Genomic DNA, 17,478 nt, shown 5'->3' on the forward strand with positions numbered 1-17,478 from the left:
TGATTAAACTCATCAAATGAATCTTCATCTGTCATACTAAGGTTTTGCCGGACGAAATTTAGGTTTTGAAGGCTAGCTTCCTTTTCACTGGTATTCCCTTCGAATACGGTTTCTAAGATATCCCAAGAATCTTTAGACCGAGTGCACGTAGTCACATGGTGCTGAAGATCTGGGGTAATGGCATTCAAACCGTCGAAGTTTTGCTTTGCAGCAAGTATCTCAGCAGCGTCATACGCACCAATATCCTTAGGAACGGTCGCATTCCCTACTGCCACAACGGGAGCATCATAGCCATTAAATACATAAACCCATGATTTAAAATCACGCGCTTGAATAAAGGAACGCATAGTAATTTTCCACCACAAGTAATTTGATCCATCGAAGAATGGTGGTACGTTTATAGAGATAACACTTCTCAGATCGCTACAAACACAGACTTATGAGGTCTTTAATGTGTTTTCCTGCTCTGATACAAATTGAAAATACGTGGGTCTAACAACCACACCCAATAATTCGTTTGGAAATATGAGACGACTTACTCCAGTACATTTTCAAGAGAATCAACTAGACAGACAGAATCAATCTAGAGTAAGGTATATCAAAGAGTTTAATATCTCTAACTCTTAATTCAATCCGCAATCAGCAAATAGAAATCTGCGAACCCGATTGAATATAAGAAGGGTTACTTGAACGGTACCAAAGACCAATGTTCAAGTGTCAATCAATGTAAATCAACAACCAAAGGTTGGATATTCTAATTGATTGATCTTAACGCACAACCTGTGATATTTCAATTATATAACAAAATATAATGCGGAAAATAAATAACACAGACACCAGAATTTTGTTAACGAGGAAACCGCAAATGCAGAAAAACCTCGGGACCTAGTCCAGTTTGAACACCACACTGTATTAAGCCGCTACAGACACTAGCCTACTACCACTGATTCAAGGTACAATTGCGCTCCTTACGTCTCTGATCCCAACATGATACTACGCACTTGATTCCCTTAGTTGATCTCACCCACAACCAAGAGTTGCTACGACCCAAAGTCGAAAACTTGATAAAAAAATCTATCTCGCACAGAAAAGTCTATAGGATTGAATAAATCTGACTCCCACAGAAATACCCAAGAGTTTTTGTTCCGTCTTTTGATAAATCAAGGTGAACAAGAACTAATTGCTAAACCAGACTTATATTCCCGAAGAACAGACTAGTATTATCAATCACCTCACAATAATCTAAACCGTATGATGCCGAAACTAGATATTGTGGAATCCCAAATGATGAGACGAAGATGTTTGTGATTACTTTTTATCTTGCCTATCGAAGAAATTAATCTTGAGTCAATTATTTCAATTGTACTCAATACGATATAATCGGGCAAGATCAGAACACACAACTACATGATAAATAGTTGGGTCTGGCTTCACAATCCCAATGAAGTTTTTGAAGTCGTTAACCTACAGGGTTTCGATAGAAACCTAAGGTTAAAGGAGAATCGACTCTAGTTATGCAACTAGTAACACACATGAGGTGTGGGGATTAGTTTTTCCAGTTGCTAGAGTTCTCCTCTATATAGTTTTCAAATCAGGGTTTGCAATCCAAGTTACCTTGGTAACAAAGCATTCAATATTCACCGTTAGATGAAAAACCTGATCCAACCAAGCTAATATCTTTCAACCATTATATCGAACTTAGCTTGTTACACACAAATGAAATGTACCCTCATTTAGGTTCATGTAACTGTACCTAAACATGTACACCATGTTGGTTCACAAATAGTTAACCGAGGTTAGCCATATGATTACTCTCATATCAACCTTATTAATCTTAACCATAACTAGTTCAAATGACTCAATTGAAAATAGTTAAAGAGTCGTTCTAAACACAATTGCTATACTGTCATAGAAGTATACAAGAACACAATTGAAGCAAAATCGTTTTGATTCACTCGAATCAATACATAAACATTATAACCACGGTTTGCAAAGATTGAATTCCTTATTTTTATAAATGTTTAGGTTCATGTACAACCGATTTTAGACAGCAACCACTTAAGTATGCGTACATAAGTAACCGGATTTGAGTTCGTTTTATTTTTCAAACTCAGCAGAAATTCACGGACGTGAACTTTCCGCCAGTATGCATACAGGTACTCATACTTTGGTAACTGGTTTGAGTTGGTTTTGATTTCCAAACTCAGCAGAAATTCACGGACGTGAACTTCCGCCAGTATACGTACGGGTACGCATACTTAGCCAGTCTCCATCAAGTATTTAGTACACACAAAAGTATGTATACATTTGGTTCCCCGTTTGGACTTATACATAAATGTATGAACACATTATATGCTTATATCCAAAGATGGTTACATGATTCTAAGCTCTTTATTTCAATCATTGAAACATTCTTAGAGGATGATAATAGTTGTTTTCACACACTATTAGCATCAAAGCAATTCTTAAGATATTGAAATAATCATTATTGAAACATTCCAAGTCTACCCCAAATGATTGTATCACACAAACCATGTAAGATGTTACTCGGAAATTTTCTCATGATATAAGATGAACTTGGTCGAAGCGAAAGCTTGCCAACACATATTTCGAGAAATATATAAGTGAGATAAACTCAGCTCGAAATCTCAAATGTGTATATAGAAAACTATATCGTAATACGACTTATGTCTCAATACATGAGATAGAGTAGAAATAGACTTTCCAAGTGATAAATGAGTTCAAGTGTCCACACCTTTTGTCGATGAAGTTCCACAAGCTCCCCTTAGTAGTTCTTCGTCTTCAAATGATGAACGCCATGAAAACTAAGCTCAACTACACAATCTATGTCCTAGTCCGAGACATCTATAGATAGGCTAGAAATCAAGACTTATATTTTTGATCACTAACATTGACAAACATGCTTGAGATAGAAACGCATGCGAGTTCGATCGAGCGGTGCTCTAACAATTTCCCTCCTCATAATCCTTCCCTCCTCAAATCCATTCTTTCCCTCCTATTAACAGGACTCCAGAAAATCCCTTTGCTATTTTATCTTCTTCTCGAGAGGATCTTGATTTTCTACCCGGTTTTTGTCCTACTCCTCTTTACGATTCCACCAGTAATATAAAGTATCTCAAAACCCTTTTAAGAAACCTAGAACATGGACCAGAAAAGTTTCGGTAGGATAAACCCTAATAAAATTTCAAAACCAATCACTTCTATCAAAGGAAAAAGAAATTTATGTTTTAAAGTTGATCCCTTCAAAGGAAAAATGGCTAGGTCAATGGAAATTGACTCTGGAAACTCTGATCCAAATCTCCTTTCTAAGTTCAACAATGTTGTTTTCAACAAAGGCTCTTTCAAACGAACCCTAATTAAAGCTAAAAACTCAAAAATCCCTAAAAAATTTAAGTCCAAGTTGTCTTTAAATGAAACAAGATGACTTTCCAGGGAGGTTATATTTCTTGTGGCTGAAGAAGAACCACCAGTTGAGGCGCAACAGGTCATGCTCAACCAGGGTTTTTTTTCTACTCTCCATTAACTTATTTATCTTGCATGAACTCTAATAGCATGTTTACTAGAAGAACTCTTATAGTCAGTCTAAATGACATAATCCACAATAGCAGCAGGTCATGCTCAACCAAAGGTGTCATACTTTTGACAGTTTGTTAAAATCCTATCTTGGAACAGCAAATGTCTTGGTCCTAGAGATACCAGGAAACAACTAGGTAAAATCGTTAATATCATTGAACCTAACATCATTTCCTTATATGAAACTAAACAACATCATAATTTTGTTGAAGATACTCTGCATAACTTCCTTTTTTATAATTTTATCTATCAAAATCCAGTGAGAATTGTTGGAGGTCTAGCTGTAGCCTGGGATAAAATCTGCTGGATCAAATGTCCTATGTCAGGACGATAAACAAATAAACTGTGAAATTTGGAATGAAAATACTAATAGTGGACGCTTACCTGTATGTATGGTTACCCTTATAAGGATAAGAGAAAACAGGAATCTTGGATTGTGAATCAAATGGGAAAAAACATGTATACGCCTTGGATTGTCCTAGGTGATATAAATGTTATCCTTCATCCGGGTGATAAAAGAGGTGGTAACCCGGCTAACACTTTTGATTTAGAAAATTTAATACCATGTTTACAATCTAGGTCTTAAAGGATTTTGGTTGCATTGGCTTCTTTTTACTTGGTCCAACCAGCAAGAAGGTACCTCTCTTTCATTGAAGAAAGGATGGATAGGGGTATGGCTAATCAAAAATGTTTTCCTTTTTTTTTTCCAATAGTAGTGACGGACACCTGAGTCATGTGGGATCTCACCACTCCCATATTTTACTTAATAGTGAGGTTCCTACTATCACTGGCCACAAACCCTTTAAGTACTTTGGTTTGATTCAGGAGAAACCAAAATGTGGAGACCTAATCCAGTTATTGATGGTGGTTTTCAGTTCAGGGCTAAAATTATAAAACCCTGTATTTAAGGCGTTGTCATCCTGTAGAGGAATAAAGGACGTTTAAAAGTAATGGGTGTCCAGACCTCTTTACTTACATATGTATTGAGCAATTCAACATATTTATGAAGTTTATTCAGAATGGTGCGTGAATCAATAAGCCCTGATATTCTGTAAACTTTAACCTATGGCATTACTCACTAATGCATTCATCTGCCTAGTATTTTCCTATGCTATGTTCTCAACCGAACTCTCAATATTGGCATGACATGAAGATTAATGGTCACTCGCAGCGGAGTATCATAAATCTCCCGAAGTGTCAGTATTGAGACCTGCATGAAAACAATCATATAGGAAACATCACCCTCTGACAAGGAGATCAGCGTGTTTATACACCTTTTAATTAAAAGTTAGCGCGATCGAACGCGTTTCAATTCCTTAAGGGAAATATAGACTGTCCATATCAGTCTTAAAAAACGATCACGACCACACGATTTGGCCACACAGTTCAATAGGCCTAGTCTACTCCTAGCAGAACTGGGCGATCATCATGATGACCACCGGCGGGCCCACTAATACCCCAACCGGTTGGACTCCATCTAGTACACTCCAACGTCATCGAACGCTAACCCCAAATATGGGTGATCGAGCTGTGGAAGAGGAAAGCTCAAACGATCTAAGACCGGCCAAAACGGTATGAGAGACATCACGACTGTCCAACTTGGCTAGTTTAGTTGGACAACTTAGATTTTTCCTTCGGACGATCAAAGAAGTGATGGCGTGTTCACCGACGACCCTGCTACACCCATGGTCGATCGACTTACTCACGGCAAGCCAAGAGCGTATAGAATCGTTCACCCAAAGTGGGGTGAACGCGCTGCTTTACAAACCCTAAATTGGGTTTGCAGCAATGAGATACTGGCGCCCCTCCTTTGCATAGGGACCATCGGCCTGATCAAATTAGCGCCCATCGCTTTCAATTGATCAGCCAAAATAGGGTAAAATTACATTAATGGCAATAAACAACTGTCGCAAATCATCTCGTCCATCCAACTTCGCTAGCCTAGTTGGATGGTGTAGATTTATTATCAGAAAACCAAAAAGGTAGAATTGTGATCACCGGCACCCCTCTTCCACAGGGAGCGATTGACCAAGTGATAGCTCACCCATAGGGTCCTCAAACGATCACCCAAAGGTGTCCGGTCGTGCTACTTCTTTAAGACGCTCAATTCGTGACTGATTCGATCGAGCTCTAAAACAATGATGCTCCATGCACGATTATTTTGAGATGCTTGCTTAAAAGCGAGGCTTTACGTGCATCGAATACATACGATATTTTGTGAGTATCGGCTTCACAAATAACTTAGTTATTTAACCTAATACAGTCGCGTGCTATTCTTTGCGGCAAGTCCCACGACTTGACCCATTTACTCGAGACATCAAACATGTCACAAACTGGGGGATGCTCACTGGGGTATTGGTCTGGCGGTTTACAACGTGCGGCGTGCAATGCGCCCATTACAAGAACGTATCAGGAAAGGACGGGCGGTTAACAGTAATGAGAGTAGTGGGTGAAAGTGTGATCAGTCTTCCCTCATAACGGAAACCACCATTGTTGCACAATTTCACTTCTCCACTACTCAACTTCCTCCACTTCCTATGAGATCAGGGTGACTTGTATAAATAGGTTTTCAATCTATTTCGACAAAGACAAGTGTTATCAACACAAGTATCCAGAAACCATTTTCTGATACAAGTCATAAAACTGCGACACCTTCATAATTCAACATTCTGATCTCGAACACCTTCTTTGCTTCCCTCCCTAAGATCAACCCTTCTCCTTCACCTTGTGATCGAATTGAATCTGGAACTGCCATTTCTTGGTTTAGGCCAGAGTCTTACAGATTGATCTCTCGAATCTAAAAGTACTCCCGTGCGGTGCATTTATTTAGGGTTTGAATTCGTTTCTCATCAACACACCCAAATTTACCAAAACCAGCAGAATCAGTTTTTACCCTCAAACAACTGGCGACCACAGTGGGAGATTAATCTCTCGGTTGCAAGATCAATTTTTAATTTCATTTTCAATTTTCTCGAATTCAAGATGGTGGATCTTAGATCTGTATCATCGAAAAATCCCGGTGTTACTGGCGCTGACAACACCCCTGGTGTCCACATTCCTGCCGGTGACACCAATGTACCGCCTACCAGCACGATCAATGCATCTCGTGGCACTAAATCCTCAACCACCAACACCAGCGGCGCAGGAAACATTCCCTTAGGCGTGACACCTCCAATCACCAGAGCCAGAGCCGCTGCCGCCACTTCCAATGTTTCTTCGAGCGAAACGCCCCCGGTTGTTACTAGAGCTACTGCCACTTCCCCCATCAGGACGATAGACTAGAGGAACCAGAGGAGGCCAACCCATATCACCATTGTTTATTTGATAGAAAGACAAGAAGTTCTTGCTAAGGCTCAGATGGACATGGCTACAACTCAGAAAAAGGTACTTACTTTCCTCAAGACACTGACGGATCGGCTACCACAAGAGCAACGTCGATCCGAAGCGGAGCCGATAAGGAGTGATACTCCCGGCGCAAGCACCTCAGCAGGGCGAGCCTTTATAGATGAAGAGGCTCGTTTTGTTCTTGAACGTCTACTGGAAAGAAATCAGCCATCCAACTTCATCACGCGTGAGGATCTGGAACGACTTCTCCAAAATCGAGGCAAGGAAAACCCGGTAGACCTGCACCAGCATCAGCCTCCTTATCCTCATGATGTGCAAAGAGTTCCTCTCCCGAGAGGATACTCTTCTCCTCAATTTTCCCTTTACGACGGAACTGGTAATGCTCATGAATACATCTCTCGTTTTCTAGAGTCATTAGGGGAACACGAATACAATCATGTCCTCCGCCTGAAAGAGTTTTCAAAGTTACTTACCGGGAGAGCGTACACCTGGTACAACAACATTGCACCAAACAGCATATCCAACTGGTGTGAGATGGTAACCGCTTTCTACAAGAATTATTTCTTCATATCCGAGCAAATCACCTTTACAGACTTGGGGAGAATGTTCCAACGAAACAATGAACATCCAAATGATTATGTCAAGAGATACAGGATCTAGGCGCTGGATTGTCACGATCCAAATGTGACTGAGCAACAGTTGGTAGAATCATGCATTAACGGCATGGTGCCCATCTATCGTGCTCTATTGGAAAACTTGTGTTTCCAAACTTTTTCTGGACTTCATGAAGCTGCTAAGTTCTCGGACACAACAACACCGACATTGTTAGAAAGTGTTAGAGCATAGCTCGGTCGACCTCGCATGCGTTGCTATATCAAACATGTTTGTCAATGTTAGTGTTCAAAACTATGAGTCTTGATTGTTAGTCTACATAGCTAAGTCTCGGACTAGGATATAAAAGTGTAGTTGAGATCAAAGACTTCATGGCGATTCATCATACAACGACGAAGATCTACTTAAAGAACCGTGGAACTTCATCAACAAAAAGGTATGTGGAGACTTGAACTTATCTATCACTCAAAAGTCTATCTACTCTATCTCCTACTTCTTATGAGACAAAAGTCTATGCTATATAGACTGGATCATACACATTTGATATTGCGAGCCGAGTATATCTCGCCTATCTATATCTCGAAATCATGTGTTGGTAAAGCGTTTCGCTTTGATTAGGTTTATCTTCACCTAGTGACGAAAGTCATAATGTTTCAATCACTTTGAAAATCGCTTTGACGAGAAATAGTGTAGCAACTATATAACGTCCTCTAAGAATGTTTCAATGGTTGGAATGAGAGTTTAGGTCTATATGACCAATGATGGATATAAGCATTGTGTGGAAACACATATGCGCATAAGTCTTATTCCTTAATCCGAAGTTTGCGAACTTTGTTGATTGGGAGAAACCGGAGGAATTGGCTTTGCCAAGTCCGCGAACTGACGGAAGTTCTCTTTCCGAGAATTTCTGCTTGATTTTCCAAAAACTCGTTTGCGTGTTTAGTCCGCGAACTGGCGGAAGTCTCCTTGCCGAGATTTTCTGCTGAGTTTGGAAAACTCTGACGGTTGTCTTAAGTCCGCGAACTTGTTTGCGTACTTGAGTAGGTTATGATCTAAAGATGTGCTCTGAACATGAAACTTAAATTACTAAGGAATGCAGTATGCAAACCGTGGCTATAAAGTTCATGATCCGATTCAATCGAATCGAATCATCTTTGTTTCAATTGTGTCTTGTGTAGTTACATAAGATCTCATAGCAATTGAACAACTCTCTAACTAGTTCATTTGAGTCAATTGAACTAGTTATGGTGAAGAAGAACAAGGTTAATATGAAATGCTCATATGGTTGACCTTTTGGTTTACTATGTTGAACCAACATACACGTACATGTTTGGGCACCGTTTTCACAAACCTAGTAAACGTATATCTCAAGTGTGTGTGACAAGCTAAGTTTTCGATCTAACGGTTAAGAAATATTAGCTTGAATCTAAATCAGGTTTTCATCTAACGGTGAATATTGATTGCTTTGTAACTAAGGCAAAACCCTGATTTGAAGACTATATATAGGAGACATCTAGTATTGGGAAAAACTAATCCCCACACGTCTGTGTGATACTAGTGTGCTCGCTAGAGTCGATTCTCCTCTAACCTTTGGTTTTCTTCTCTAAAACCAGGTTAACGACTTAAAGACTTCATTGGAATTGTGAAGCCAGACCGATACTAATTTTATCGTAGTTGTGTGATCTGATCTTGCATCTTCTATCGTACGAGTACAATCTTTGATTGGCTTGAGATCGTGAGAGTTCTCCGATAGGCAAGATAAAAAAAGTCACAAACATCTTCGTCTCAATATTTGTGATTCCTCGACGTCCTCTTGTGTATTCAAGTAAGACTGTTAAGAGGTGATTGATTAATCTAGCCTGTTCTTCGGGAATATAAGACCGGATTATCAATTGGTTCATGTTCACCTTGATTTCATATCTTAAGACGGAACAAAAACCTAGGATTTTTCTGTGGAAGACAGATTTATCCTTTGATAGACTTTTCTGTGTGAGACAAATTTGTTTATTATCAAGTCTGCGATTTTGGGTTGCATCAACTCTTGGTTGTAGGTGAGATCAGCTAACGGAATCAAGTGCGCAGTATCCTGCTGGGATCAGAGGCGTAGGAGTACAACTGTACCTTGAATTAGTGGGAGACTGATTGGGGTTCAACTATAGTCCAGTCCGAAGTTAGCTTGGAGTAGGCTAGTGTCTGTAGCGGCTTAATACAGTGTGTATTCAATCTGGACTAGGTCCCGGGGTTTTCTGCATTTGCAGTTTCCTCGTTAACAAAATTTTTGGTGTCTGTGTTATTTCATTTTTTATCATTATATTGTTTATCTTTATAATTGAAATAATACAGGTTGTGCGTTAAAGGTTAATCGATTGGAGATCCGACCTTGTGGTTGTCGATTTCATTGATTAACACTTGGACATTTGTCTTTGGTACCGTCCAAGTTATTCCTTGTATTTGATAAAGACTCGCTATTGTTTTTAGCTTGAGTAAAAATCAAATCAAGAGAGAGATATTAATTCCTTGAGATACTTTTATCTAGATTGAGTTTGACTGCCTAGTTGATTCTCTAGCAAAGTATTTCGGAGTTAGTCCATACAAATTGCTAAACGAAATATTGGGTGGTGTTGTTAGACCCCTGCTTTTTCAATTGGTATCAGAGCAGGCAAACACTCTAAGACCTTATAAGTTTGTGTTTGTAGCGATCTAATTATGGACGAGTCTATCTCTAATAACGTACCGGTTCAGAAATTACCCGATGATTCTAAAAGCTTGGATTCACCTGAGAGAACTGTCACATCTAAGTCAATATCTAAACATTCTCTTGATGTAAAAACTGTTGATTGGGAAACTCTTCTAGAAGAACAGTTGGATGAACATTCTGATGAAGGTGATTCAGATATTGATAGAGATGTTGATGAGGAAGTCTCAGAGTATGTTAAGTTTTTGGATTCATGGAAAATGAAGAAGACTAAAACTTCTCATGTCTTACCTCTTCTGATTTCCCTCTGTCGAGAAAACAAGAAATTGAGAAGATGTTACGCAGTTGTTTATTTTCCGAATCGTTGCTGCGAATCGATCCTCAAGGATTCTGAGGAAAACTTACGTATGAAGTCACTTGAATGTGATAATCTTTATCAAAAGTACTTTTTGTTGGAAGAGAAACTTGCAGAATCTGAAGCAAGGTTTAACTCTCAATAAATTAGTTTTGATGACAGAGAAAGTGCTTGTCTCGCTCGAGAAAAACGCCTTGAGGCTGATTTAGCTGCTGCTCTTGATAAAATCAAGATGTTGGAAGATGAATTGAAAAAGTTCAATACTAGTTCAAGCAAATTAACCACTATGCTAGGAGGAAGTAAAAATTATCGTGATACACGAGGATTGGGCTATAAGGGAATATATGCTCCAAGTATTAGCAAAGAGGTAAAATTTGTCAAGGCTAATGATTCTTCTCAAAAAAAGGTTTCCACTGATGGAAAAAGTGAAATACCTTCACCTGCAGTTAAGGTTCAAAAGAGCAAAGTTTATCAACCTCCAAAGACAACACACATGGATCAAGGTAAGAACATTCCTTATGTTTGCCACTATTGCGGAAATAAAGGTCGCCTGGAAAGGAGATGTCGTTTCCGTATAAGGAATGAGAAACTTCATGATGTTCTTGTTTGGGCAACACAATAAGTTGTGAAACCAAGATCATACGTTAAGACTTATCATCTTAACGTTACAAGTTGTAATTGTCCAACCTTTAGGCAAGGGAATCAGTGCTATGATAAACCTGGATTTGACTATAAACTTCGTACGAATCCTTTTCATAATCGTAATGGTTATCAAAAGGATAACTTCGTAAAGACGAAGACAAGATCCGATGCTCCCAACTGGAGAAATACTAACTTGCAAAAGAACAGTCAATCCAAATCTCTTCCGAGAATTCTAGAAGAGAGTAATGGGAAGAAGGTTCCAATTGTTCCTAAATGCACTCAGAAGTGGATACCAAAGAAAGTCGATGATGTTTTGAGTGTGAAAAGGAATGATCTCCCAGAAAATTCCATGACTATGGAGAAGGCAATATCCATGATGTTGGAACTTAACAAGTTTTTTTTGGGAAAATGGAATTGGATGTGAAAGGTTCTAAAATCGATCTCTTTCATGATAACACAAAGGTCACTTGTGGTGAGCAAGACATTGTTCACCCCAACACAACTTGATTTTGTTGTAAGTGCATCCTCATCAAGTAATGCCTTGTTATGCATACGGTGAGGTAAGCACGAGAATTAGGGCACACAGTTTATGTTCGGTAAGGCTTTAGAATTTGACTGGATTCATCTAAAAGGTATGTCTATAAAATTGAGCAATGTTTGTGCTTTTATTTGCTTAGATAACTTATAATGATTCACGTACCTTTCTTATCGTTGTTTTCTACCTAACTTGATCTGTGTTTAAGGTTATTAAATGTTTAGGTTTGAAAATAATAGTTCAGGATGTTTGAACTTCATGGTACACCTACCAGGTATGCGTAACATCTTTTAAAATCAAAATCCAGGGGTGAAGTTCGCAGACTTGAAAATTTGTTTGCAAACTCGTATGCATACTTGACGTCGATATTCAGTATAGTTTTTTTGGCCGTAACTTCTTCGTCCGAACTCGGAATGACCTCATTCTTTTTGCATTCTCTTCCTATTTGAATTCTCTTCAAAATGGAGATGGGAATTATTGATTTTGGATGAGTTAAGATTGGTATTTGTCCTGTCTCTTGTTTTTGAGTGTTTTGCTCCATTTCGTTGCACTTGTTCCACTTCTCTTGGACTTGGGCACTTGGATTCATGGAGTAGTACTCTTCTAAGCTCATTTGTATATTTTACAAGAATGTTTTTGGTGAATCATAAAAAAGGAAGTTCAAGAATGGGCAGTAGTACGCATTACTATGGGATTCTTGAATGTCCTTAATCATTTTATGTGAACTATGGTGCATGGTCGTTAATGACTTTGTATGTTCTTCTTTGAAAATATTTTTATACGCCTTCGGTAGCTATTCTTGGTATAAATCTAGGCGTAAAAAATTAATTCTACTCTCTAAGGAAAAAACATCTTATATGTGCATTACGAGTTTGTCTTGATGCCTAGGAAACTTCTTATGAGAATTTATTCTTGTTTTTGAGAAGGATTACTAGAGTTTGTAATAAAAATTATTGTGACTACACATAGCTATGTCCAACGTTTTTCATCTTCATGTTTTTAGATTTATTTGTTTAAATTCTAAAAATATTTGGAGGATGATGTTATTGCAGTATTAATCTGTTTGATTTTGAAGTATTGCAATATTTTTATGGGATATATATTCTTTGCGTCCGTGAATTTGAAGATCCCATATGTTGTCGAAAGTAATGTCGTTCATAAATTGGTATTCGTATTGATGAAAGGATGAATGAACTTTTGAGAATTACAAAAGTTATGCCTATGCAATCATGTATTTGATGGAAAATAGGATAAAATCTTTTGTGTGACGAGGATAAAGTCTATTATGTCGTTATGCAAATAGTGATGGAAGAATAGAATATATCCTTGTATGTATTCCACAGTAATGAACATCACTGATCCATATCTTATGTATTACTGTGAGGCTCCGTAATGTGTCTTATGTCGAGCACGATACAACTGAGTTGATTATTTTTGTGATTAACTTTCTTGGTTGTTCCGTAAGGTACTTTATGTCGAGCATCTTTGAACTAAATTAATCATCTTGGTTGGTTATTTAGATATTTGCTTCGAAAGTCTTCTTTTGTCGAGCAAAACTTTTGACAATTAAATTGATTACTTCTGTGATTATTTTGGTTGTGTATTCCAATTAGATTAATTATAGGTTCTCTTGTAATTATTCTAGTTGAGTATTCATATATTCCACAAGTCCTTGTGTTGAGTATATGAACGACTATACTAATCATGTTTTATTGGTTAATGTAGTCGTATATTCCGTAAGGTTTTCCTTATGTTCGGTATGTGAACAATTAAGTTAGTCATCTCCGTATGATTACCTTAGTCGTTGTTCCATAAGTTTACTTATGTTGAGCACAATCAATTAAATTGATCACTTTTGTGGTTTGATTTAGTTGCGTATTCCAATTAAATTAATCATGGGTATACTTGTGATTAATTTGATTGAGTTTTGGATATAGAAAATCATTCCTATGGTTTTTGGTGTCCATTTAAAAATCCTTATTTTCTTTCAAAATCAAGGTCGCTCTTGTTGTTCTTTCGGGAATGACATCAAATGGGGGAGAGTTATTTTGAACTTGTGCTTAATGGTAATATCTTGCGGGGTGTGTGGCTGTGGAATTTTATAGGGGTTATCTTGTATCTTAAAACTCCTTGATGAATGCATTTAGCTTCGGCTTTATGATTGCATCTAAATTAAGTTGGTATGTATTTTTTTTCTTTTAGTCTATGAAACGTCTCTTCTCGGAAATTTCATTAGGATCCCGTTCTTGTACCTTTGCCAATTTTATTGACAAAAAGGGGGAGAATTAATGTGTAGTTCTACTACATATACATATGATTTTCGGATCATTGTGTAAGGGGGAGTGGTTTCCATGTGAGATGGAGTATTGACTAAGGGGGAGTGATACATATCACCGTAGTATTATTGTTAAAGTCGTGATGCAATTGGACTTTGATGTTACATAATAATACTATGTCACTGTATAATGATGATCGAGAATCTCGATTTCTGTCATTGTTATATCTACGGATCTTCAACAATGGTGATGCTAAACTTACAACCTTTGGGATCATTGGAGTACTTGGAAGGACGAAGATTTCAGGGAACGTTGAAGATTAGACTATGGAATAGGAACCACTAAAGTTTATCTTTTTTGTATTCCATATATATTAATAGTTTTGTCACTAAAATTGACAAAGGGGGGGATTGTTAGAGCATAGCTCGGTCGACCTCGCATGCGTTCCTATATCAAGCATGTTTGTCAATGTTAGTGTTTAAAACTATGAGTCTTGATTTCTAGTCAACATAGCTAAGTCTCGGACTAGGATAGAAAAATGTAGTTGAGCTCAAAGACTTCATGGCGATTCATCATACAACGACGAATATTTACTCAAGGAACCGTGGAACTTCATCAACAAAAAGGTATGTGGAGACTTGAACTTATCTATCACTCAAAAGTCTATCCACTCTATCTCCTACTTCTTATGAGACAAAAGTCGTATGCTATATAGACTGGATCATACACATTTGATATTTCGAGTCGAGTATATCTCTCCTATCTATATCTCGAAATCATGTGTTGGTAAAGCGTTTCTCTTTGATCAGGTTTATCTTCACCTAGTGACGAAAGTCATAATGTTTCAATCACTTTGAAAATCGCTTTGACGAGAAATAGTGTAACAACTATATAACGTCCTCTAAGAACGTTTCAATGGTTGGAATGAGAGTTTAGGTCTATATAACCAATGATGGATATAAGCATTGTGTGGTAACACATATGTGCATAAGTCTTATTCCTTAATCCAAAGTTTGTGAACTTTGTTGATTGAGAGAAACCGGAGGAATTGGCTTTGCCAAGTCCGCGAACTCAGTTTGCGAACTCAGTCCGCGAACTGACCGAAGTTCTCTTACCGAGAATTTCTGCTGGGATTTCCAAAAACTCGTTTGCGTGTTTAGTCCGCGAACTCAGTCCGCGAACCTAGTCCGCGAAATGGCGTAAGTCTCTTTGCCGAGATTTTCTGCTGAGTTTGGAAACTTTGTCGGTTACCTTAAGTCTGCGAACTTGTTTGCGAACTTGAGTGGGTTATGATCTAAAGATGTGCTCTGAACATGAAACTTAAACTACTAAGGAATGCAGTATGCAAACCGTGGCTATAAAGTTCATGAGCCGATTCAAATCGAATCGAATTATCTTTGTTTCAAGTGTGTCTTGTGTAGTTACATAAGATCTCATAGCAATTGAACAACTCTCTAACTAGTTCTTTTGAGTCAATTGAACTAGCTATGGTGAAGAAGAACAAGGTTAATATGAAATGCTCATATAGTTAACCTTTTGGGTTACTATGTTGAACCAACATACACGTACACGTTTGGGCACGGTTTTCACAAACCCAGTAAACGTATATCTCAAGTGTGTGTGACAAGCTAAGATTTCGATCTAACGGTTGAGAAATGTTAGCTTGAATCTAAATCAGGTTTTCATCTAACGGTGAATATTGTTTGCTTTCTACCTAAGGCAAAACCCTGATTTGAATACTATATAAAGGAGACATCTAGCATTGGTCAAAACTAATCCCCACACGTCTGTGTGATACTAGTGCGCTCGCTAGAGTCGATTCTCCTCTAACCTTTGGTTTTCTTCTCTAAAACCATGTTAACGACTTAAAGACTTCATTGGGATTGTGAAGCCAGACCGATACTACTTTTATCGTAGTTGTGTGATCTGATTTTGTATCTTCTATCGTACGAGTACAATCTTATTGATTGGCTTGAGATCGTGAGAGTTCTCCGACAGGAAAGATAAAGAAGTCACAAACATCTTCGTCTCACTGTTTGTGATTCCTCGACGTCCTCTTGTTTATACAAGTAAGACTGTTCTGAGGTGATTGATTAATCTAGGTTGTTCTTCGGGAATATAAGACCGGATTATCAATTGGTTTCTGTTCACCTTGATTTCATATCATAAGACGGAACAAAAATCTAGGGTTCTTCTGTGGGAGACAGATTTATCCTCTGATAGACTTTTCTGTGTGAGACAGATTTGTTTATTATCAAGTCTCCGATTTTGGGTGCAGCAACTCTTAGTTGTGGGTGAGATCAACTAAGGGAATCAAGTGTGCAGTATGCTACTGGGATAAGAGGCGTAGGGAGTACAACTGTACCTTGAATTAGTGGGAGACTGATTGGGGTTCAACTATAGTCCAGTCCGAAGTTATCTTGGAGTAGGCTAGTGTCTGTAGCGGCTTAATACAGTGTATATTCAATCTGGACTAGGTCCCGGGTTTTTTCTGCATTTGCGGTTTCCTAGTTAACAAAACTTCTGGTGTCTGTGTTATTTCAATTTCCGCATTATATTGTTTTATCTTTATAATTTGAAATAATACAGGTTGTGCGTTCAAGTTTAATCAATTAGAGATCCGACCTTGTTGTTGTTGATTTCATTGATTAACACTTGGATATTGGTCTTTGGTACCGTCCAAGTTATTCCTTGTGTTTGATAAAGACTCGTTATTGTCTTAGCTTGAGTAAAGATCAAACCAAGAGAGAGATATTAACTCCTTGAGATACTTTTATCTAGATTGAGTCTGACTGTCTAGTTGATTCTCTAGCAAAGTATTTCGAAGTTAGTCCATACAGATTGCTAAGCGAAATATTGGGTGGTGTTATTAGACCCCCGCTTTTTCAGAAAGGACCAGACCCGCCAGAAATGAAGATGCACGTGAGACTCGAGGAAGCAGACGTTGCTCACCAATAAGCAATACAATGCTTGACCCTCTGTGAGTGTAGTAGGTGAAGGTGGAAAGAGAAAAGCTTCAGCGGAGGAACAACAACCCAAACGTGCAGCACCAATGCATCAGGCAGCTCCACCATGGAAGACACTGGCTAAAGCCCCTGCGCAACAACAAGAAGTTGGAGATGTTTTTCCAGAATTCCTGTTCCTAATGGAGTAAGTGATCGAGATCCTGGAAGCATGGATTCAGGATGATGCCATCAAACTACCTCCTGTCAGGCTCCCACCAACTGAGGAAAAGATGGCAAATCCAAAATATTGTCGTTACCATAGGTTCGTCAATCATCCCACCAATAAATGCAATAAGTTGAAGTGCATTTTCAAAGAAAAATAGATGCGGGAGAACTTCAACTAAGCACCGAGGGAGTTCACAGAGACCCTCTCCCAGTCAGAAGTTGCACACTTTCTGGGGACTCCACTCACAAAACCA

Source organism: Papaver somniferum, chromosome 9 (genome assembly GCF_003573695.1).
Source record: "Papaver somniferum cultivar HN1 chromosome 9, ASM357369v1, whole genome shotgun sequence".
NCBI lineage: Eukaryota > Viridiplantae > Streptophyta > Magnoliopsida > Ranunculales > Papaveraceae > Papaver > Papaver somniferum.